This window comes from Denticeps clupeoides, chromosome 12 (genome assembly GCF_900700375.1).
Source record: "Denticeps clupeoides chromosome 12, fDenClu1.1, whole genome shotgun sequence".
NCBI classification, from domain to species: domain Eukaryota; kingdom Metazoa; phylum Chordata; class Actinopteri; order Clupeiformes; family Denticipitidae; genus Denticeps; species Denticeps clupeoides.
In genome coordinates, this window is record NC_041718.1 from 1,698,935 (window position 1) to 1,724,180 (window position 25,246).

Here is a 25,246-nt window from a genome sequence, read left to right on the forward strand (position 1 = left end):
TTTAGTTCATTTAATTCTTTCTGGAAAAACGCCGACAGGGCGTCCTCTCTCATGACATCATTTCCACGAATACTTCTATAGGTCACTCTCCTCCTCGTCCCGCCTCTCTCCTCCTCATTAGCATTTAAAGGTACAGACACCAAAATGGCGCATCCTGGGGAAATCTTATTGTGTGACTGGATCAAAGTGGTGGTAATTTTAATTGTACCTGCACAATTTAAGTTGTACAAGATCTATAACATGCACAGAAAGTATATAAATTCCTTTTGTCATAAACTTGACTTTCTTGGGTGAGGTTTGTGTTTGTCTGATGTCGCCCTGATAACCTGATTCTGTCCTTCTGTGTTCATGTGTATAAATGTATCCTGGTGTGTCATGTCCCTGTCTGGTCATTGATGTTTTAACACTGTTTTGTACACTCTCAGGAATTTATATGTTTATAAATGATACTCTAGGGTAATGCTGTGGCAACTCCTGGTTGCTGCATGCTCTATTTCAACGGGTCCTGGTCACTTGCACCTAATTGGCGTCATCTGGGAGTGATCAGGACCCAGTAATCAGGTGCACCAGCATCCACTGTGAGAGCCCAGGGGCATCGCAGTGCACTTGCAACCTTTTCCCCATTGCCCTGATAGATCACTGACAACTTTGATCAGAAGTGTTCAAAAGTTAGTTTGGTTAATTTAAGGGAGATAACTAGCTACAGTAACTAGATAATAGCGAAATCCTGCTTTTCAGAGCACTCACTCAGGGGCTCAATCCCTCTCAACATTCATCAGTCCCTAGCTAACAAATATGTGCAGAGAATTATGCTTTCAATACACCAGAGGGGATGATTTATTAACTGGATGCCCTTAAAGAGCTCTGTACTGTACACTGACACCATGTGTTCTGCCTGTGAACACAGTAAGTTCTTAACTGCAGTGTGAACAGTGATCAATCAGATAAAAGTAAATACGAACACAGTCCCCTAACTGTGATAAAAATAAGCCTCCAGGGCATAACAGTCAGTGAGTGCAAACAATGAGTGTATGTTGTTCTATACAAAGTCTGCAAAGTCAATAGTATCCATTTACTGTAGATTATGACTATGCCCACTTTCATCTATCCACTTCTAAATACCATAAAATGTTACCTGTAAAATGCATATTTTGTTAAATCAGAAAACATTTTGCATTTTAAAGGTGTTTATACTAAATTCTATATAACAGAAATTTGTTTATTTATGTATTTAGATGATACTTTGTAAGGGTAAGGAATATTTCATAGTAAAGGTCAATTTAATCATAATTATCCTAATCTAATGATTTATTAATGGTGAATAAAATTAGACTAATGTCCCATGAATGATTGGGACATACTTATCATATTAATATAGCCATATGGTTTAATCATTATTAAACCATAAACCTGTTTGCTGTATGTATTGAAGCCTGTTTTATTAAGATGGAAAGGTGTTTCAGGGTCAGCATGTTAGAAGGGGGCACTATGTGGGTGTCAAATCAGTTAATGGTTGCCAAACAAGAAAGTGGCACAGTGAGGCCAGAGTAGCAGTGCCCCCGGTGTCACTGCGGGGAGGGGACCAAGTACCACTGCGTCACTTAATAGACTATAATCCTACAGCGCTCTGTTCTTATAATAACCCAGTTTAAATTCATTAAGGGAATTTTACTGAGTGTTTCCTGACACAGGGCAGTAATGCCTCTAGTGGCACCGCGGGGAGGAGGTCATGTGGTCTTCTCCGCTGCTTTTTCTTCTTGTTTTTACTGTTTGTAGCTGACAGTGGCAGCGCCCCAGGCAGTGACATGTTCCACGTCCCCCTTACACTCGGCACCCCCATAATCCCCCAGCCTGCACCCACAGTTCCTGATCTATAAATACTCCTTACGCCCATCACAGCCAATTACCCTCAGCATGGCCCGGCATCATCTCCTCCCTTTTCTAGCCCCCACCATCTCCTCAGGCACATTGGAAGACTGTTCATCACCCAGGAACTGCTTCTGTCCCCAGTTCAAAATACATCGATCACACACAGCATATTCCTTAAAAATTCCCCAGAGCCCAACATCTTCCAAGTATAAAGTCCTTTAGGCACCCTTACAACAAAAGACGTTTTTAACATCTTTAAATGATGCACATGACTGCCACACAAGCCACAGGAAAGCAAATGTCAGCACCTAAATTATGTAATAATAGACAATCTGCATATCCAAACTCTGACGATGACAAAAACGCATGATTAAAACATACTTACGGAGGAGTTCTGTGACTTCTTGGCCAATATCAGTAATGGACCAAGAAAAAACTTTTGAGACCTGTGAAGAAATACAAATCACAGTTTAAAAAAAAAGCACAATTAAAAAAAAAAAGTTTCTGTGTATATATATATATATACACACACACACACACACACACACACACACACACAAAATATATATATATATATCTTTGGGATAGCAAATCAATTAAAGAGTGAACCTTAAGTAGAGGCCTGAGGGACTCCATCTGCCAACACTTCCAATTAACATTTACTGCCAATACTCACCACAGCAACAAAGGCAACCACAGAGAGCCCCCTTTTTAAAAAAATCTGTACAAACGGGGGTCATACACAGTTTCCTTATGGACTGCGCTTTCTAGTAATTACCTCAGCAGAGATATGTGGTCCATCAAAAATATATATATATATTTTTTCTGCACAAAATATTAGTTGGATCTGTGTAGACAAAGATAACGTTTTTATTGGCTGTGTGTTATTCAGTGGGCTAAAAGACACCCTTTCTATCAATCTACATTCATGCTCACTGCTAGCAAAGCAAAGACAAAAGCATTTACTAAAAAAAAAAAAAAAAAGATCAAATTGAAATCAAATTGGACAAAACAAGAATCTTTTTAACTGGATATACTCATATATAAATAAATACATTCCACACTGAAATTGTGTTTGTGATGACTATTAATTAGCAACATTACATTAACATTCATCTATGAAATTATTAGGAGGCAAGTTGAAACTTTAATCTATAAGAAGTTTGTTTGTGAAAAGTTTGTGAAAGTGAGGACGGCTATTGCTATCTTTTCATAAAGTTCATAAACAGTTATCATGGCATTAATTGGCTTTTTTTTTATTTTGTAATGCAGCCTTCAGAACACATTGTGCTTCTGTGTGCTTAAATGCATGGAGTGCAGTTGACCAGCATGGCATGAAATAACATCAGCGGCTCGCTGGAGTGAACTGCTGGCCCCTCTACTCTGCCCCGCCCCCAGCCCTGTCCCTCTCTTTCAGATGAGATGAAGGACACGCCGGTACTACCTGTCCCGATAGCACACAGTTCAATGTAAAAGGGACTTCTTATTTTTCTACTTTCTCTCCTGAGAAACCCCAGAAACATAACTGATTAGTGGCACTCACACTCTCTCCCATCCCAGGCGATTGCCTCCTTGACCTGACCTTTGAACTTTGTCCGACAGAGTGTCTTTATTGGTGTGGGCAAGTCAGCAGGTCAGAGTGTAAGATATAATTTGACTAAGGGGGTTTGGGGCATTGGGGGATTAGGGTGCTCGGGTTGAGTACATGACCTCCTCCCTGCAGCTCGCCCAGACTGTAACTGTGGAGACGGTTGCCGTGGTAGTAGATTCTTGTAACATCAGAGGAGGATGGCACAAGAGCCCACGTCCATCCCAAGACACAAAAATAAATGCAGCGTGCAGCAAAGAATACTGACAGGGACAAACGAGTGCAAGATCTCCACAGGGACAGGAGGGAAGGTACGACCGTGATGAACGAGTAGCTGTGGCACGTGGACGTCATGCTTGGCAACAGCGAGATGCCGTGTGACCTACTTCTGACAGGAAAAGGAGGGGGAGACGAGTCGAAAAGGAAGGAGGGATGGAACAGGTTGGAGAGGAAAAAAGAGGGAAGGCTGAGCAGTGAGCCCCTGACAACATTTTCGACAGGAAATGGTTTCCATTCATCAGTGCTTCCTTCCATCAGCATAAACGTATAGGCAGGAGCACACAACACAATTAAGTCTATACTATTGAGATTTTTTTTTTGCTTTTATATCTGTCTTCTTGGTCCCCTAATACTGTATCTGAAGTCTCTTCCCAGCCTTAGTGTAGAATTACAGCCACTTTGATCCAGTCCCACAGGACTTAACCCACTGGTTGTTCAGAGTCTCGCATGACTATAAAACTAACCATTCCTCTTATGACGACATAAGGGGACAAATTCCAGATCCAACTGTCTGAGCTGCCGCTCTCGGAACGGTGAAGCAGAATGACCAAAGCGCACTTTTACATCTATCGCAGGATAGGGGAACTCGTATTAATGTTAAATAATCTCACAAAGTCAAATTGTCATAACAAATTTTTTATTATTATTTATTTTGAACTGAAAGCTTTCTTCATTCATTTTTTTTTACTGTTAAAATAGAAAGTCCAATAAAAATGTATTTTATCTAAAATAATGAATAATCGTGATTGAAATAAATTAAATTCGTTTGTTGCAATTTTTCAAAATATTAATGTTTTCTGAGATGTGTAACTTATATATTATATATAAGTTACACAAAAAAAGTTACAATTAGCACCACACATTAAACGATTAAGGTGATGGGAGTGGCACCAGCATTCAATAAAACTCATTTTAGGGAAATTAGTCTGCGATGTTTGCAGAATTATTTCAGATGTCTAGATATTTGGTTATATTCACTGGCAAGAAAAAAGTTGGCTCACCATCATCACTGAGATGAGTCAGTTTGTGTTTCTCTGTCAATCGCTAGCATGTGTCTGGATGATGGCAGATGCACTGAGATGTTGCTACCAGGGAAGATCCTTCAGGGTCAAGCGTCTCAGATCTGGGGCATTTCTAACGCTGCCCTCTCAGGCTTGTAATCCACCAAAGCGTGCAGCGCTGCAGGATGCACAGAGGGTCCCGTCCGTCCAGCCGTCTACGCATCTATGTTTGTTTTCAATCTCGTAGACCCTGATCGCCAAGGTGTGTGTAATTGTGTTTAAAGCCATGATCTACCGTATGCTCCTTGCATTAACATGGCTGTTAATTACTCTACACACATCGGCCATGCTACTCCTCTCCCCAAGAGGGTCTGTTTTCACCCCAGACGCCCTGGTCCTCATCTGAAATATTAACCAGACCCTGCCCTCCATCTCCAGATGTTCCAGATGTGAGGCTGTAGCTTTTGAAGACAAATCAATATTGATTCAATATTAAATCTGTCACGGTCATAGTCATCATTTTATTTTTTAATCCATAGACAATGATGAGAAAACTGTTGCTATTTAACAAATTATATATATATTTTCTCACAAACATTTTCATTTATTGACACCAATTCACAATGTGAGCAGCTAAACACAAGAGGCTTCTGTCCCCGTGTCCCACAGAGTCACTTTAATCAGGTTCGGTTACAGCGGCCACTCTCAGTACAGTGTGAGATTAGCATCGAAGCCATCACGCCGGGCCAAAAGAAACCGGGCCAGCGAGCCGCTGATTTCAGCAAATCAAACGAAGGGAAAGTGTTCTGTTTGCTCTTTGTGTCTTTATCTCTCTACGTCTGTCTGCAGAGCTCTGCCCCCACCTCCTTTTCCGTTTTTCCACTTCCATTCACCCAAACCAGAACATTTAGGAAACAAAACAGGGCCAAAAAAAAAAAATCTACATAGCTCATCTCCTGCATTTATTTATTTATCTGCACTCAAACGGGGTTACCCATCTCCCAGCATTTCAGCTCGGCCAATGGCGGCAGACCCCACAGCACTGGCTCCATAGCAACAGCGTGTATGAGGAGGAGGGGTGAGGAAGGCCCCAAAGGGGTGTGAGCCGAGAGATGCTCTTCCCATTACCAGAGCCATGTGTGAGCTGAGTTGGGGGAGGTTCAAAGAAGACCCCCTTCTATACTTCTTCAGGGGCTTTATTTCAGCCTCCTCGCCTGGGGCGAGTCCCTACAGACTATCACTGGCAATAAAAAAATTAAAAACAAAAATAAAAAATATATACACGCACATACACAAAAAGTAAAGGAGCAGCATTCTGTGTGTTTCAGAATAAACCACACATCAATATTTAATATGCTGTGATAGCGCAGCTATACAGAAAGCATCCTATTTAAGGTCGTGTTCCGTTTACGAAGCATTAAAAAAGCACACGAAAAGACCAGATCTCCAGGTCGCTGCCTTAAATGCAAAGGCGGGATCATCAGGATTTCAACAGAAGGAGAAATCAATGAGGGCTAATCTGCTGGCTGCCACATCTGAAGCTTGCAGGAGAAGCGAGAGTACAAATAGCTCCTAGGCCTAATTTGATGATATCGTCCCATCTGCCCGGGGTTACCGTGGTGATTAGAGGCATTCTGCTGCTCCTGGTGGGGTCGCATCCTGCCCACCGCATCCTCGTGGGACGCGAGGGCCCCGCCCCACCGCCACGTGACAAAATGCACACGTACATAAACACACGTAGATACACACTAAGTGCTGCCGAGAGAGTGAAAGAGAGGTGCGAACGCAAGTCCCCCGTGTGTGTGTGTGGGTGTGTGTGTGTCATGGGAAAAGGGGGGGTACATGGGTACTGAGCCACTGACAAATCCATTAATTAAACCGTCAGAATTATCTATCTACCTCACAACTACAATACATGCCCCTGCAGCTATTCTCTGAGACCTCCCATTTTTGGGGACCTGGCCTTCTGTAATTATTTTACGGGAACAGATTGTGATTTGCATTTCCTATTGAATACTCTGTGTAATTACTACATAGATTACTCTGCGTATCCGCCATATTTTTGTCATGGTAGATGGGGGGAAATCCTTCAAAGTGATGACAAGACACAAGAAGTCCAGCCAAGACTGATTTAGAGAAAGATTTCACCTACACACACAAAGAAGACCAGCCGTCTGCTTCCCAACAATAAGTTGAAAGAAGCCCTGGAGCTCAGTTCAGGATGGGGGAACCGTGTGGGACTGTTGTTCTGTGAGGTGAACCTCAATTCTGGAGGTCGAGGTTTTCCTTAACGCTGCTCGAATGGGGGTATGAATATAATCTCCAGTAATATATGCGCATGATAATGCTTCATTCATCCTTAATACTAATAGCTGACCGCCAAAAAATGAAGAGTGTGTGTGTGTGTGTGTGTGTGTGTGTGTGTGAGAGAGAGAGAGAGAGAGCGATAGAGACAAAGCAAACAAAGCCAGTACACATTACACAATGTGAAGAGGTTCAAATAACTACATATGCTGTAATTAGCTGGATATGAATTCATGGCAGCTGCACTACGTATCATCTCCAACCTTCCTGTCCTCATCTAACCCCCTTCGAGAAGCAGGAACATCACCTCGCCCTGAAAAACGGTGTTGACGGCAGATGGTGTTGACAGATCACAGATCCGTGGCCAAAGGAAAGGAAAAGAAAGCGACTGATGTTCCTTCACGCAAAATCTGAACAGTGCAGACGCACAAGCAATGTGGTGCGTTTTTTTCTTATATTGCATGTACAAGTGGTACAAGTGGTATATAAGGTACAAGTGACAATATTCTGAAAGTACTGCCAACTAGACCAAATGTCAAGGTCAGAAGATCAGAGCATGGTGTAATGCAACATCGGGTGCACCATTAAACTCCAGAAATTCTGAAGTTCTGATGCTGCTGCACCGGAGCAATGCCGCGTCATGCTGTCACCATAAACAGTGTAATAAGGCTGAATGGTATTTAAAGAGATCCCCTGGAGAGATATTATCATGAAATATTGTCGCTCCCATGAGTCCTCTGGGCCAATCAAAATGTCAGCTTGGAACTAACGCTGATATAATGATGTGATATATGCCATGCTATGCAGTATTTTATTGCTATATGTAATGTATTACAAAATTCATTCAGACAGATGGAATATAGTACTGATATAGAATTTAATTATCAGCATTTTAGACTTTTTTCAATAAAGTTCAATAAATCATTATAACATCTGGATTGTGATTACATGGATCAGGTGGTACTACAATAGTTTTGAAAGTTGAATTGCATTCGAAATAGTCATATTTTGACACTGACACTCTTTATAGCTCTCTAGGTGTAAGCCCTTACTGTCATATATGAAGCCACTGTCATCCAGAGCTCCAAAACTTTCTGTCTAAATCAGAGCGCCAGAGGCGCTCATTCTGCTGATGCCACATCTGTATGGGGACACACGTGCTGCAGTAAGCTAAAACCGCACAGTAACATTCACTTTATGTGACAGAAGCTTTATATGTCAGCATCTATCTCTGTCGGTATAGCACTTATGTACACTGTTACCAGTAGAATTGGATTAATACATTTTAAAAATTAGGAGACTATCAGGGCAGGATCTCTCAGGAAGTTTACAGAAAACAACTGGAAAGTGGAAGAAAGCTAAATCCGTAGTACTATGATCTTGATTAATTAACATTTTTTTTGTGCAAATTTGAAACACATTAAAACTAAAGCAAACAGAAGACAATTGGTCCTTTGCCAATGAAATGCATATTTACTTTACTTTTAATAACATTAATGCACTGTGCTACGCATTTCCTTTTCGAGGAGGAATGGAGGAGGAAGCTGTGCATTAAGGGCAGATGGAGGAAAGACAGACCCACTCTGACAATGCTTCACACACACACTCATTCCAGCAATTACACACACACTCGAAATGCACCCCTCCATGCCCACAGCACATTGGCACCCATGTGTATTCACCTTTGTCAAATGTCATATATGACATAAAATGAAAGAGTGCGCTTAATGGAACTGTAAGCAAAGTTGAGGTAAATAGATAATGAAAAAAAAATCATAAGACTACTGATTTAACAAATCAATTACTTCTAATCAAATAATTAATTGACCAATGGGCAAAGAAATGATAGAAAACTGACTAAACTAAAACCATTAAATCACACTGTCTGCGTGAGTGGTCATTCTGATTTGTTCGAGTTCACTGCTTTATAACATATACAGAATATTATTCTACACTGTGATTGGCAGATATGCACTCTGACCACACCTCTTTAAATACTATTCCCCCTTGTTTACCATCTATCTGTCTGAACAGTGTTGCTTAGCAACAATAACAGCTTGCTTGGAGGTGGAACAAGTGCTACTAGTGCAAGATGCACTAGTGTGCATGTGTCCGACTACTAAAAAGGAATACACACAGCAAACTTCAGCGAGCATGCAGATGTTGGTTAGCTGCATCCTCCTCTTCCGTTTCTTCTTTCCAAAAACCTGGGAGACTTGGTGCGATCGTGGTGCAGGGCCGCGGCAGGGTCATCATACTGTCTGGCCGCAGCATGAATGTGATTAGTAAATAAGACATTTTGCGGTAACATGACAGATTTGCCTGGGGGTGCAATTATCATGCCTGGCTCCCGTCTCAGCTTACTGAACGCCGGGACACTGGCTTCGACTTTTTTATTTATTTATTTTTTACTTTTTCTACCTCCTAGAGAGACTGAATGCAAAGGCTTGAATCTTACACACACCACATCTCTCTCTCACACACACACACACACACACACACACACTTCTGTTCTATAGAATTATATTCTTCTCTGTACTCCATAGCTTCTTTACTGCGGTGCATGACGCCCACCTCTGTCCAAATGGCTTATTTGGTGGCATTAATGTCATTATGCAACTTTGTAATGACATTGTCATGAGAGAAACACTGTGCAGGCTCCCGTGTGTCGCTCCAACTCAAACACATCTTTAGTCAAGAGCGCCCAGGGAACATGAGCTGCTGCATTCATTTAGCATCTCCCCCCGAATTTGTGATAAAATGGAAACTGAGAAAAGGGCACTGAAACGGTTTTAATTAGCCAAGCTGGAAAATGCATTTGGACGTTAACAGGGCCGGGGCGAAGCTGAAGCCCCCTAATGTCCCAGTTAAAGGCCCCAGGTTGACCTGGGCACGGTACGGCACAGTGGGCTCGAACTCGACACCTTTCATTGCCTTCTGCTCTGAAGGGGGAGAGAGATGCAGAGAGCGAGAGAGACAGAGAGACTCTGTGCGTCTTTGTGCCTGAGTGTGAGACAGAAAGAAGACAGAGTGAGACCGTGATATCGTGGTGTGATAGAGATAAGGACACTGAAAAGGACATAAAAGATGAACAGAAAGATCACATCAGTGTGTGTGTGTGTCTGAGAGTACACAGTTAGAGTGTGTGTGTGTGTGTGTGTGTGTGTGTGTGTGTCTGTGACTGACAGTGATGACAAACTGTGGTCTGTGCTACACAAAGAGATCCTTGTCTTCCTGTCGGGGTTTCAAGGCAGTTCTACACAATAAACACAACTAGTGACGGTAATGACACACCGTTACAGGACAGGCAGAGGGATCACTGGTAACACACTCACACACACTGACCTACACAACATGTAGCACGGTGCCAGATCAATATGCCACTTATCTGTGACAGACAGATCGTTCAATTAATGTCTGCCGGTAATAAGCGGGACATTCCACATGCGGGGCCGCCGGACAACTAACTTGTGATCAGAGTTTTGAATTAACCTGTCACATGACAACAAACCATCACACATGCCATCAGGTATCATGTCATAATCAAAGGGCCACTCAATAATTAAAGCTTTTTTGCTAAATGAGTTAATGGGCCATCATGAGCACACAGATTTACATTTCCTGAGAATAAATGAATGGGAGCGTAGTGAAAAAAAGAGGCCAATTACCCGCCTGCGTCTGCTCCAGCATTAGAAAGCAGGCAATAACAAAGACCTCTCTCCCCTCCCATGTGGCCAAAGACCCAGAAACACAAATATCATTTCAGCCATAAATTACCTCTCATATGAGGACTCCCATCTGAGTGCAACCAGACCGCCTGTGATCGTACATTGGCATCCCAATCCTGCCAGCATCCAGTCATTGAAGATTTAAATTCAAATTCATTATAAAATTAATCCCAAATCAGTTTTGATGCCTGGTCTGAGCCTCTGGTATGGTTTTCCAATTTGGTCCAATGGTCAGAGTCATGTAGCAATAACTCTCCTCCACCTCCTTCCTCTCTCTCTCTCTGTGTTCCTAACATAAAGGCAAAAAAGCCACACGCAGAGTCTCCACCCATTTTACTGCTGTCTCCACCCACCTCATGTGTAATGAATAAGCCCCAGGACATGGGCTTCCCTCCCCCAGTACTTCTGCCTCACTTCCTTCCACACACACACAGCTTACACGTGGGTGTACACATTCTCCATCTTCTGCGGGCTATGCGATACTGAAGCGAAAGCCTAGAAGGAAAGTCCGAAACCCGTCTCTGAGAACACCCCCCCCTGGGCTTGACCTCTCACCTCGACCTACATCTCACCCCTCTTTCTCTCTCTCCCGTCTGTCTCCTTCTGAGGCACACGCCACAACGGCCAATCAATTGCATGTTTGAAAACATATGCAAATAAGTCTATATGTGTGATTACGCGGCGGAGAAGTGTCTGATACGGCCTGCAGCCCGGGGGGTGCTGCTGAAGACATCTGGTAGATTGTTCTGTTGATAGCAGGAGTGGGACCCTCAGTGTCGCTCTTTCATATTCATATTTCATTTTTTTTTTTATGTAAAACCCAGCCAGCTTTTCTGGTATATGTCTGTTTTGGTAGTACAGCAATAAAGGGTTCTCATCATCATCATCATCATCATCATATGCACTGCAATTTTATTTGGTATCGTGATTACCTAAGCCAGTAGTTCTCAAACTTTTCTATTATTTACTAATTGCCAGAGAGAATATTATCACACCCCATTTGAAGGTGGGTGGTAATAGCCTCTTGAGTAAGACACTCATCTATGAAGTCACAGGTTCAAACCCCACTTGCTACAATTGTGTCACTGAGCACTTGAGTGTCTCCATGGGGACTGTCCCTGCAACTACTGGATAAAGGCGTCTGATAAATGCCAAAAAGAGCGATGTTGCTCCATACCCAGCAAAACAGCAAGTGGCATTCCGAGAGCTATCAGCGCACATCACGGTCAAAGTTTGGAGAGGTTGAAGATAGTTCTGACCCAGGTTGCAGTACCCCACGTGTTGGGACTCACTGGCCTATGCAATGCAATGTGCTCTTTTTTTCTGACAAGTTATATAAATAATAGAGGGGAACAGTCATGATCACAGAAAAATGTGGCCAGAAATTGTGTTTGACGATCACTGAAAAGTGATCAGGTAAGAAAGCCACTGATCAGTTGGGGTAATAGGAAAAAAGGTCTAAATTTGGTCTGTCATGCGGCATGATGAGTCCAGATTTATACTGTTCCATGAAGTGATGCAGCCATCGTGTCTAGTTCCTACCGTACAAGCCTGTGGGGGCGGTGCTATGATCTGGCGTTGCTGCAGTTGTTCAGGTCGAGGTTCAGCAACGTTCTGTCCCCAAAGACAGTTCAGCTGTCTACCTGAATCTACTGATGCAGTTACAGGCATACTGTTTCTGTTTTCTTTTCTTTTACTGTTTCTGTTTTAAATACTTATATGCCTTGAGGTACCTGCTTCTTCCCTATTCTAAGATGACAATGCCAGGATTCATCAGGCAAAAATAGTCAAAGAGTTATTCAAGGAGCATGAGACATCATTTTCCCTCATGGATTGGCCACCATAGAGTTCAGGCCTTAACTCCATTCAGACTGACCCATTTTTACAAGTCTGGTTGAAAATGACACTGCAGAAGCTCATTGAAACAATGCCACAGCAAATGCATGCTATAACCATGGCTATAGAGGACCCAACAAAATATTACAGTGTTTAACTTTTTTTTGGACAGTGCATTTAATTAGGACGAATCATTAATATACCTACATATGCATGAACTGTGCTTTTGCCTTAGTAGGATGCTTCCCCTAGAGCCACATATTTACTTGTTAATGCAATTTGTTCACACACGTTTTTCTCTGTGCATTTTGCTTATTAAGGGAACACATATTTAACAATCATGTGCATGTGGTTAAATTCTGTTGGCAGTGATCTGACAACTTTCTTCACATGTTAATATAATATAAAAATTACAATTGTTGTTTTTTCTTGAAGGGCTTAGAGAAGTGACTAAATAATATTAGTAACATTCGTCTGAGAGAACTTCTCCTGAGGAAATGATGGCAGTTGTGAGAAAACTGAATGGGCAGATGCAAAGTCAGACCAAGCAGACGGCTTCTGCAGCGGCATTTTCCAGCTACGGGCAACGTGTTAATTAACCGCTGACTCCTCTCGACCTTCCAGACAAATCTCAAGCTAACTTCCATGTTTGATGTATGCTGTACAAGACAGCATTGCGCCGACGGCACTCTTGTTAAGTGTGTGTGCGCGTTTGAGTTCTCACCTTTAATGATAAAGATTTGTCGGGTCCAAGGTGATTCACTGCTTTGCTCTTTAATCAGTAACTGGAGCAGAAAATGGAATGGAACACACAACCTTATGCTGAAAATGCGCCAGGAGTAATTCTTTAGAAAAGCTCATTTATAAGCAAACTTTAATAATAAGCTATAAATCATTGGCTAGCTTTGAACGGAACAATTAATTTGGACACTATTAACAAGGTCAGAAACATTCAACAAAGTCAAAAGGCAAATCATTTATGCCTCCTTTGAATAATTTAATGACTATTGTGTTCTGGCCCATCGGTGGGCATTGGTGGCCTAGCGGGTAAGGAAGCGGACCTGTAATCGGGAAGGTTGGCGGCTCGAATCCCACTGAGGTCCCCTTGAGCAAGGTACCGTCCCCACACCCCACTGCTCACCAAGGGTGATGGTTAAATGCAGAGGACACATTTCGTTGTGTCACTGTGGGTTGTGCTGCAGTGTTTCACAATGACAATCACTTCACTTTTACTCTCACTGTGGGGGTCATTAGTGAAGGCTTTTATGAAGTGAGGTAAATTTGCATGTTAGCTGGCTAAGCTAATGTAAATTAGCTATCGAATTTTTTTTTTTAATTATTTTACTCCTTTACATTGCCTTGGAAGTACTGTGTTCTTTCAGCCCAAATGCTCGGTTTGGTTTGCTGCACCAGACTGTATTTAAACAATACTGCTACAGACACACTTGAGCAGGACTAGCATTAGCATGAGCGCCCAGCAAAAGCCAACACTCAGAAACCGCGGCACTGTGACTGACAGCTCAGCCCGAGAGGAGCACTTGAGGGGTGCGAGGCAGGACCCCCGTGGATTTCTGTCACCATGGAAACACCACCGCATTATGCTAATTGTCAGCCTCTACGGGAGAGGGCGTACTGCTGCTAAATTGCGGGCTATTAGCCGCTTTATAAGTTAGCTTAGGAACAAAGGTAACAGGCATGGCGTCTAAACACTGGGACTCGACACAGAAATGGTTTGGGGAAGCTCGGGTCACTGAAAGACCGTTCCACTTTTTGTTAACTGAGCAAACAAGTTCCCACATAAAGGAACGGCAGAGCCTGCTGGTGCGAAGGCTTGCTGTTTGTTAACTGAGCGTATTTACTTTCTCTGTTTCTCGTGTGCACGGCGAGAAAACACTACGGCAGACTGACAAAGCGAGCATCCCCTTAATTGTGGAAAATGCTTTGCATTCCTTGTGACTCTGACGTCCATTGTGTGGGCCCAACGCTGGCGGATTCTAAACAGCACTGTGGGCCATGAACAAACTGTTTGTTTGTTCATGGATGGGGATTGGGATTTCAATGTTTCATATGGATTCGTAGGTATGTATACTTTTTGTAAAATTTCTACAGAAAGACACTGCTACATGTTTTTGCTACATATACATCAGTCTGTTTTAGACAATTTACAGTTTAGACTGGGGGATGTAAAGCCTCTGTACATGTGAATGGTGAGTCTGATCAATGTAAGGGAACAATATCTCCATGACAAATACAGAGAAATCCCCTTTTCTGTTTCCATGGATCCTTTTGGGGAAGCATTCACATCAGCAGTCAGCCGGAAGGGTGGCACAAGGCAGACACAAGAAGCAGAAGGTTGCATGATATTTGCAGGTAAAGTGGTCACAATTACAAACACTCATCATAAATGATCTAAAGAAATACTGTGATTTCTTGTGCATTAGACTATATTTTCAATATCAAGAATAATACATTGGAGACCATATGAAGGAAAACATGAGATATGCAGACTGGAAACTTTATTGACTTATGTGAAAACCCTTTAAAACACAAAGACCTATTAGCAATCAGAATTCAAACCTACACAATATTGAACCAACAATAACGAATAAAATTGTACTAAGGTTGTAATGTTCAAAATGCAGGAAATGACGGCAGGAAAGGTGCATACAGAGCAGCAGCTGCAACAGCAGATGCAGAGTTAAATGCTCTGTGTAAAAAAATTAAGCAGGTCCCAACCAAATGCAGGACACAGGAAGAAAGAAAAGATGAATGTAAAAAAAAAAGTGGTGTGGGGAAAGGGAGGGGTTGAAATAGAAAGCCTCTTGTTCTGTTGAACTCCTGGAGCGAGGAAAGAGATGGAAAGATAAAGAGACCAGAACAATCCCAGTCTAAGAAACAAGTGTCCTCGACACACGTGGCATCCTAGGGTGCAACCAGCAAGAAAACAAACTGGAATTTCTGCTCAAATCCTGCTGCCGTGTTAGGTATTTAGCATGCATCTCATTAGTAACAAACAAGTGCCTTTGGGTCTCCCAAGAAAAGCGGCAGGTACCAAGTGACGGTGAAGCCATGGACAAAAGCTGTCTGAAATGAACCCAGCCATGTGAGGTCCCACGTTTCAAATTCAGAAAGCATTTACACTTCAGCAGTGTTCACAACAAGCCAAGTCCCTTTATCCTGCCAGGCGCTTCAACTAGGCAGCCAAAACTGATCACACCGTCATCCAGACTGATGGCCAATGGTGCTGGACTAAAACTGCCCGTTTTCTGGATAATTTTTGTCTTTAAAACTCACTCGCTCTGCTGAAATAAGGTAAAAGCGTTGATTTGACTTGCTTCTGATTTAGATTTTTACTTGTAACCATTATAGTAGGGGGTTGTTGTCCCATTTCTATATTGCTAAGAATTTAGCTAAATTTCTATATAGCTAAAACAACAAAACACATGCTTGCATAATCACAGCCATGTTTTTATCAGCGGTATCGATAAAAACCATAATTTGTCATTTTGTAAGCACACTTGAGCATTTGGCTCACATAACACACAGCTTCAGTAGCTGAACCCTGTGTTCAATGGAGCCGAGTGGAATCAAAGGAAGAAAAACACATTAATCAGCTGCAGACGGGTTGGGGCTGTCAGGCTCCTCAGAGAAAAGCCACAGTCCTCCAGGTCCACGTCAACACTAAAGCGCTTAGCTCCGTAATTGAATTGACCAACCAGTAGCAACAGGCTGCTTGCTTTTTCATGCAGCAGCCCACTGGAAATGTCAGGGAGGGGGTCGCTGGGTCTGGAACGTTCTGGGGCTGTCACGGGAACATGACGTTCCACGGCTCTGTGATCACAACAGCAAACAGCACCTGCTTTCCTTTTTAGGGGGCCGATGGCACATTTGTATGCTCTCAGAGGCTGCGGTGACCGGCTAACTCTGCCAGAGCTCACGATGTGTGGGAGAGAGATGCAAAGATCGTCCAGGAAAAAGCACAACAGAAGTAGTCTGGGGTGCCAGCGTTGCCAGGGTCACCGTGACGATAAATGTCCTCTGCTCCTGGACCCGTATCCTGCATCACACATGATCCAATCCATTAAATATCATCACCCATTTAATCTCAGGAGCATGCCTGGTCATTATACTGACATTCTCTCCATACATTATCAAAAACAAAATTTTATTCCAGAATAAAGATGATTTCATTACACCGTCAATATTACACAGAAAAGCACAGAAAAACTGTTAGATGGTGCATGTGTGTGTCACCTGTTGGCTGTCACATTCAGGCCCCCATTCAGAATCAGTTCAGTTCACCCCCCCTGACCCCACTCTTCCCTGTTTACTTAAGAAAGAGCCCCTGATCAACAGACGTTGTCATCGTTTCTTCGGTTAATTGCTGACTGCACCCCTCCCACACACACACACACACACACACACACACAGTGCCTGGTCCCTTGCCTGTAGTCGCGCGTATACACACACACTCTACCACCAGCAACGTCTCGAGGAGACAATTGCTAAGGAAGCAGCTGGACAGCACTGCCATGATCCAGCCCTGCATGCTTAATGAGCGAAACCAAAGCAGCCATCTGGAGCCCAGCAAACATCTGCTTCCAGTCACTGACCAAAACGGCATTTTTACACATTTCCCAGACCGTTGTACCACTACTACAACACTTCACACACACACAGTCCTTAGCCATTCTCTAGCTATGAAAGCAAGAACAGTTACAGGGACCTAATGACGGAAGATGGCTGTGCGTTGGAGAGGTCCTGACCTCACTGTAAAAGCCCCTACGGGACCCCCAACAACACAAAATTCAAATCCCCTCCTGTTCCAACTGCACAACACTTGTTACAAGACCACACAACGTCAGTAACAAGTAGCTGCAGTACTCTTCACGCATTTTTAAAGCGTGTTTAAAAAGTACTTCAAAATAACACTGCTTTAGCTCCGGTGGTGCTCTGTACATTTGTGCCGTGGTGTCCTCAGTAAATTAGTTTCAATTCAACATTTTAAGACTAATATCACCATTAAGAAGCAGTTGAAATTCCACTTGTTTAAAAAAGTATTTCAGACGAGTCTAACACTAACACACGCATATGCACCCCCACTGCACAAAAATGTAAAAAAAATAGTGTAGCATACCTAACAATCCCTAAAAATTCCCTAGCATGTTCTTCCATGACAAGTTCGGCCTTATCAGGGCTCTTTGTTTTGCAACAAAAAATCTATAGAAACCGAATGAGAATTGCTGGTGTCTTCCTCTTGTAAGTTGCTTTGGATAAAAGCGTCTGCTAAGCGAAGTAAAGTAAAACAGTTTAAGCTAAAGAACAACCACCTTTCCATGTGAAGTCATGAAGCAGCTCGCTGACAAGGTGTTATGTGTTAACTTTAGCTGTGAGGACTTTTTTTTGTGGAGAAACGCATATTGTCTATTACTGTATTCAACCAAAGCTGCTCGTCATATGGATCACATGCAGATAGAACTATACTTGCATCCTGGCACACATCACTTGTCCAAATTGTCTTGTTCTTTCCCATTTATAAAACTTTAGTTTTATTTTGTATTTTGTTCTATTTTAATTTTGGTAAACTATAAATGTGTGTTCTGTGTGTCTATTTCTACCCTGTGCTGGACAAGTTGACCATTGTTTTCTCATTAGTGTACAAGCCCTCCATCGTTCTTGAGCAAAGCCGACAAGGCCTTCATTGCACATTGCAGTGACCTCCTCTCTCACAGATGATCGTTCCTTTTCCATCTCGGGGCTGTAAAACCATGTGGAAACGATCGAATCATGTAATTAAGGCAAAAAGTGGAGCATAGATAACCTGGATGATATTTACTATTCTGCATTTCTGTGTGTTTAACATCACAGAGCTTTCAACAAAAAAAAAAAACATCAAATTCAAATTCTGCTTCAAGAACAAGAAGTCACCTATATTCTGATTCCTTCTGAGGAACTAGAATGCACAATACAAAATAAACCCAAGAAAACCGATTCAGGGATAAACTGCTTTCATTAAAAATTAACATGTACTCTTCCAAGAGTGATTGAAGACATAAGGATGAAGGGTGGAGATGAGAAGATGGGAGACCTTTCACATGAGTCCATATTTCATATGACCTCCCCGGCACCACCCCCTCTCTCCATTCACTTTACAATGGGGTTATTGTCAAGTCTCTGTGATGCTGCCAGTGGCCGGTGTTGGGTTACAGATGCTAATTGTGCAGTGCGCACTGACGAGTCGGCCTCCAATGAGACACGGACGTGGATCTTCAGCAGTTCGGGTCGCTGGCTGGCTGTAGGCTGAAAGGTGGTCGAAATGACCTACATGCACCAGTCAAAGAGACCCCCAGGGCCAATTCTATATTTAGACTGAGCCCAAATTTTTGGAGGTGAGATTGCACAGAATATATATGAGCTGACATAACCTCAGAGGAGAGCTTTCCTCAGAACTTCATATGGACCCCATCTGGCATAAAGTAACCATACAAGCCATCTATAATTAAGCCATACTTCCATGTCTGACCATATAAACACTGTATGATATATATGAATTAATATTGTACATTAATCTGCATACTGAAAAGCAGGGCTCCACCAGGTTCAGGCTGAAAGATCATGAAAAAGGATGTGCCATCCAAAAAAGAAGATCAGTTCGTCAAGGTTCTAATAAGAACCTCAGGCTAATTTGAATGGATTCAACAAACCATCCATCCATTTTCTATGCCCATTTTTCCACTTGGCTTCAGTCGTGGGGGGTTGGAACCTTTTCCCCACACCCACCCACACACACGTTCACTCACACACTGCACACCCTCAGGCCGATGTAGAAACAGCCCTTTACCTGCATTCAACCTTTGCAATGCTCACAGACTGGGATTGGAGGGTATGTGTAAACCCTGCAACCTGAATGTGGGTGATTTAGTGGCAGATGAATTTCCTTAACCCACCAGATATAGAACAGTCTTACCTTCTTTGTGAAATTACAGAGTCTTCTGGTTTCACTATAACTTTGTACACTGCTTTGATTAAATTGTTCCTGCTTATTTACCTATATGTAAAAATATTCAAACTGTACCAGCGTACCTCAGACAGATGGACGCGTCTACCTGATGCCTGTCTCTGTGAGATCTGACCTTTCGAATTATGACCTTGCAAATGAACTGACTGCCCTCATGCCCTATTCTTGTGAAGCCCAAAGTAGCCTGTCAGTTTTATTCATACTGTCCCATGACAAATAACTTCATATTGCTGGCTGCCATTTAAATAAAAGCATGCAGCCAATTACAGCGCTCAGTGTTAATAAGGCAGTGTTATAACAGGCAGGAAATGAATTACAGGCAGGACAGGCGCTCCGGTCCAGCTAAATGATGTTACTTCTTGACCTTTAAAAAAAATAACGCAGCCACTCATTCATGTTCAGAGGCCAGGCTGTCTGGGTGCGTCAACCACTGATCCGTAATAACAGTCTTACTAAAGCGTCTTAAGGTTAAGTGGTCCCGCTATGTAATTGGGGATGTAAGGAGGTAAGCTTGCCCTATGGAAATGAACACATTAATGCTCTTAGAAAAACACATCAAATTTCAAGATGAGAGTGACATTAAGAGATCTCTTAACCTTAATTCTAAAAAAATTGCACAATCATAAAGATTTGATTATTTCTGGGACAACAGAATTTTGTCAATGGTTTTGACAATTTTTGGTTTCAAAAAAATAAAAAAAAGACCACAGTAAATGCAGCAAATAGTTATAAAAGGAAAAAAGAAAAGTACAAAGGAAAAGCTCAGAAAGTACATGTGTATTTATCATTAGCATGACCTGACAGGGCGTCTACACTAAAGAGTTTTGCATAAGAGATTGCAACATGTAGTTTTGTTACACTGTTAAAAAAACATTTGTGAAAACTCAAAAAATTAAATGCTGTGAAGTTCTCTCAACTTCACGCACATGTAATTGTGACAACAGCTGGTTGCCTTAAATTTTTAAGTTTTCCAACTTTTTTTAGAGTGTACTGCATGGTTAATTCAATTAATTCACAATAGATATTACAATAGTTAGAAATATATAAACTTTGTAATAACAAATACATTTCAAGATACGTCTTAAAACTTGCTGATGATGTTTTTAAGCCTTAAAAGGACCTGCAGAACCCCTTTCATAATTTGGGTTATACGGAATTTCCACCCATGTGCCTCTAACAAAAAAACACCTCATCATATCAGTAAACCTTTTTCATTTGGTCTGGATGGCTCTTTGATTAAATCAACTGAGAAAAATCTCCAAATCCTGAAAATTTAGACCCTTTATGCTACAGCAAGGTGCTCAGGTCACAGCACAGATGGGCGCCCGTTTAATCTGGCTGGTTAATAAATACAGAGCAAGTGAATCAAGAACATTTGGGACATTTTCAACACCTCACTGGATGAGACGTCTGCAAACCAAATTTCACCGGGACACCTCAAAAAGGATTCCCGAGTCGTAATGTCCATTCAACCCCCCTCCCCCATCTTCAGAAAAAATCTCATCTCCCCGTTCATTTTTCTTCTTTTCTTGCCCCACTTTTGCTGGAACAATGGGTACAATTGGGTGTCCCCCCTCCGAGGAGTGACAGAGGGTGAGTTTAAATATCAAAAGCTCACAATGGACACCACGCCGGACCCCAAGGACAAGCTCGTCTTGCCTGGCTTCCATTGTCCATCTGCTGGCATGAAGGGAGGGTCGAGGCAGACAGACCAAGATGAGGGCTTCGGTAGAGCGCGGGAAGGATGCTGACAGTGACAGACACTCGTGTCCCATTTCATGCTACTCCCTTCCAGGAGACTACTGCGGGGGCTCGTCTGGGGTCAACTGTCACATGAACGTACCCAACGCATGCATGAACAGGCCCTTCCACACGCACCCTGTCCTTAACACATGTCCAACAATGGCATCAGATGAGAAATGAACAGCTGTACCCATTAAAATTATTTTATTATTATTATTATATATTATTGGTTGGCTATTTTTGTCATTTAGACAATTGGTCTTATTGAAAAAAAAAATGAAATTTGTTATATATTAACATAATTAATTTTTCTAATTGATATTTTGGGTAATGGATATTAATCCATTAATAAATATCCATTAATATTGGATAAAATTGTAAATATTTTAGACTTGTATCTTTTATGTAACTTTTACTGAAATTCTATTTAACTTAAATGTTTAAATGTGTGTCTGCAGGTTTGCTCCAAATCTACAATGCAGACATAAGTGTTAAATTACTCAAAGTTAAATTTCATGTACAATTAATGATCATTTAAATTCAGTATTATGAGACTCATTTATTATTTGCTTAAACTGCGCAGCCATATACCACTCTGATCTAAAAATATTGTCAACTATTATTAAAAATGCCATTATTAGCTTTATCGCATTATATCTTCCATTATGTAAAATGTGTCTTTATTGGTATTTGCATGTGTACCTATCAGGACACAAACTTGGATCCAAATGCAAAAAAAGGATTTATTCGTAAGTGCAATGGAAAAGGGAGAAAATGAGAGCGGCCATGCGTAAAGAAAAGGGGCAGTACGTTGGGAGAGGGTGCGTTGGACTGGGGACTGGAAAAGATGGACTGCAGGCACTCTGACACAGATGGGAAGAAGGTATGAGGACGACAGGAGGAACAAACATACGAGTTCAGGGTAGACGACCAGGTAACAGGCACAAAACGGTCAAGACCAGACAATGAGATGAGAAACAGTGCTGCTGTTACATTACCATCAAAGCCCAGGCAGGGTAGCAACACTGACAACCTGTGGCTACCCTGTTGTGCAGGGGAAAATGTCACATTCTTATTATGATGACACATCATTAGCCACCATGTGAAAATAAATGCAGTTCTTTACAAAATTGACTCATTTAGATGCCGAAATGACAAACAAAATTCAAATTTCTGATCACAGAAACAGACAAGAAGCAAAGCTACATTTAACCTTAGAATTATTTCCTAATATTGGTAATTTGACTCGTGTGTAAGAGTCTGTAGAAGTGTGACAAAAAGTGTGATGATATTACATGAATATGGCCCCAGCAGAAAATTCTGAAAATCCTTTATAGTGAAAAGATGCGTCATTGTTTGGAACTCATAAAAATTCACACAGCATTCCTAGGAAAAGTATGAACGTCAGAAGAAACAACCACGTGACTCAAGGCCCTTACAAAGTCACTAAAAGGCAGAAATGTTCTTTAGCCTGTTTTTCCCTCAGATCACGTCCAGATCAAGTACCTTCTTCAGGAAAGGGTCACAATGCAATGTTTCAAATATAGACAATATATTGAATTTTATAAATAAAGGCATCTACTCTGTTATAACTTATATGTGTATAAAATGATCCTTAGAACCCCAGTCAATAGGGTCGTACAAGACAGAGTATTTCTTGGTGTTGGTCCCAAGCCCAGGTAAATTGGGAGGGCTTCGTCAGGAAGGGAGCCAAAAGGAGACAGAAAATCATATTTAGAAGTCTTATACAGAAGGAGGTGATCAGATGTACCATAATTATGAGCAGAAATAATGTGGAAAGTGTTGCAGAAATCCTCAAGATTTAATTTAATACCGCCACAATTTCGTAATGGCTTTAGGGGTCAAGAATCTGTGTCCATCTTGGCTCTGTGTCAATCTTAATGACATAAGTGATGGTGAACATGACCCTTATCCCCTCTACGAGGAGAGTCTGTTATCCTCCCTGCCTAACAGGTTCAGATCTGGTCCTTTCTTTGCCGAAAGGCTAAAAATCAATACACACTAAGAGCCTCCATTACTACATCTGTTTGGGGAAACTGCCCTTTCTGTCTCATCTGTTGCAGTAAATCTCCTAGCAGGTGGCAGGTGCCCTGACCTTTGACCCTTTCTTGTTTCATTTGGTAAGATCTCCAGCTGCTTTCTCATCGACAACATATTTTGAAGAACATAGTACATTTACAAAAAAAAAACAGTAAAAAAAATCCACAAACCTTCATGATCATTCAATCCAAACTGTTCTGGGAGTAATACTGGTGATACTTGGACTCCCTCTAGCTGTAAGCCAGGAGTCTTTGAGATTCAGTGCTGAAGGTGTTCAGCAGTAGTGTAGCTGCTAGGGGCAGTGGTCAGCCTTGCACAGGAGTGGGCAAACTACGTCCTGCGGGCCACATCTGGCCTGTTGGTCTTTTTAATCCGGCCTGCTGAAGATTGGTATTGAATGCCCCAATCATAAATATGACGACTGTCGTTTGAACTCGTCCTGTTTTTGCCTGGGGTGTGGGACAACTTTGACCATGATGTTAATAAATTGTCATGATCCGGTCCGGCAGGGGTCACTCCGGGTCTGGAGTTCGGCCCAGAGTTTCATGTTAGTCTCGTGTGATTGTTCCCTGATTGTTATCCCCTGTGTCAACATGTACTGTATAAAACTATCCTGTTCGTGTCTGTTCGCCGTGGGGTCATTGTGTGGTGATGTTTCCCCTGTCCTGTGTATTACCTATTAAACCCCTGTCCTGTGACGTCGTGCGTATGCGTCCTCCTTCCTCGCCATGTCCAGCCAACGTGACATAAATGTATAAACAATATGTTCTTGACAAAATAAAAGAGCTGTGTGTAGGCACGCATTTGAATAACGTGCTGATCTATCGCTGATCTATGTCTGAGACCCGTAATCAGCAAGTCTGAATCCCGAACCGCCAAGATGCCACTGAGCAAAGTACCGTCCCCACACACTGCTCCCCGGACGCCTGTCATGGCTGCCCACTGCTCACCAAGGGTGATGGTTCAATACAATCACCATGCTTGATGTGCATCACAATCACTTTCACTTTACTATTTTTATTAATATTCTCAATGTAGTACAGTTAATATCCTGACTTGCTGTGTAATTGCATTATTAACACTGTATGACAGTAAATAATTTCCTAATATTCATAACAGAAATATGCTACTGTTAAATGCTGGTCATAATGTTGGTAAATGGAGAGAGAGATATTTTTGGAGGCGGTACTCAAAATGAAAATTTGATCCACTGGTCTAGACGGCTTGAAATGTAACTCCACCCACCTAGACCTCTACTCAGTTCAGATGCCTAAAAATTTCTATCAAATTTAGAATAAAAATGAACGAAATGCAAAACAGCGAAAGTAAAAAAAAAAAGTATACACTAAAAATGATAAGCACAAATGGAGCCTGTAAAGTTTAACAGTTGGGTGACATGTGATGTGGGCACAGAATAAAATGAATAAAAAGCGGTACTGGCGCATCAAACATTGGATTCTTTTTCTTCAACAACTGGCAATAAATCAAAGAGACTAAAAACAAGAGACTAGCCAAATGACTACAACCCAGATGAATTATTAACCACTAGGATTTACTGCAGGGATCCTCATGCTCTTTATTTGTTTTTTTATTAAGAAGGACATACGCTCGCACTCACTGTAACTCATTAACTTTGCGCAGGGCCCGGGGCAACACAAGGACACTTTACTGCCAGCAACAGACTGTCATACGTACAATGAGATGCTCTGTGGACCAGCAGGTCCATGTTTTTTACAGGCGTGGCACTGGTGGACTGTTTTCACTGACGCCACCATTAACAGTAAGGAAACCTGAAATTAAGAATTCTGCTGTCACATCC

At 42.0% G+C, this 25,246-nt stretch overlaps 1 protein-coding gene across 15 annotated transcripts in view; it reads right to left on the reverse strand.

Annotated features, from left to right (window-relative positions):
- Nucleotides 1-25,246, reverse strand: part of nfasca (neurofascin homolog (chicken) a) — a 72,235-nt gene that overhangs the window by 41,105 nt on the left and 5,884 nt on the right. For 5 of the 15 annotated variants that reach the window (XM_028997597.1, XM_028997603.1, XM_028997596.1 and 2 more), the window contains exons 1-2: nt 10,819-11,096; nt 2,255-2,315 (exon numbers count right to left, since the gene is read on the reverse strand). The gene's annotated coding sequence lies outside the window, so the exon portion shown is untranslated. Of the gene's footprint in view, nt 1-2,254; nt 2,316-10,818; nt 11,105-25,246 lie in introns of those variants that run through there. The other 10 variants (XR_003751375.1, XR_003751376.1, XM_028997599.1 and 7 more) reach the window with 8 other exon arrangements.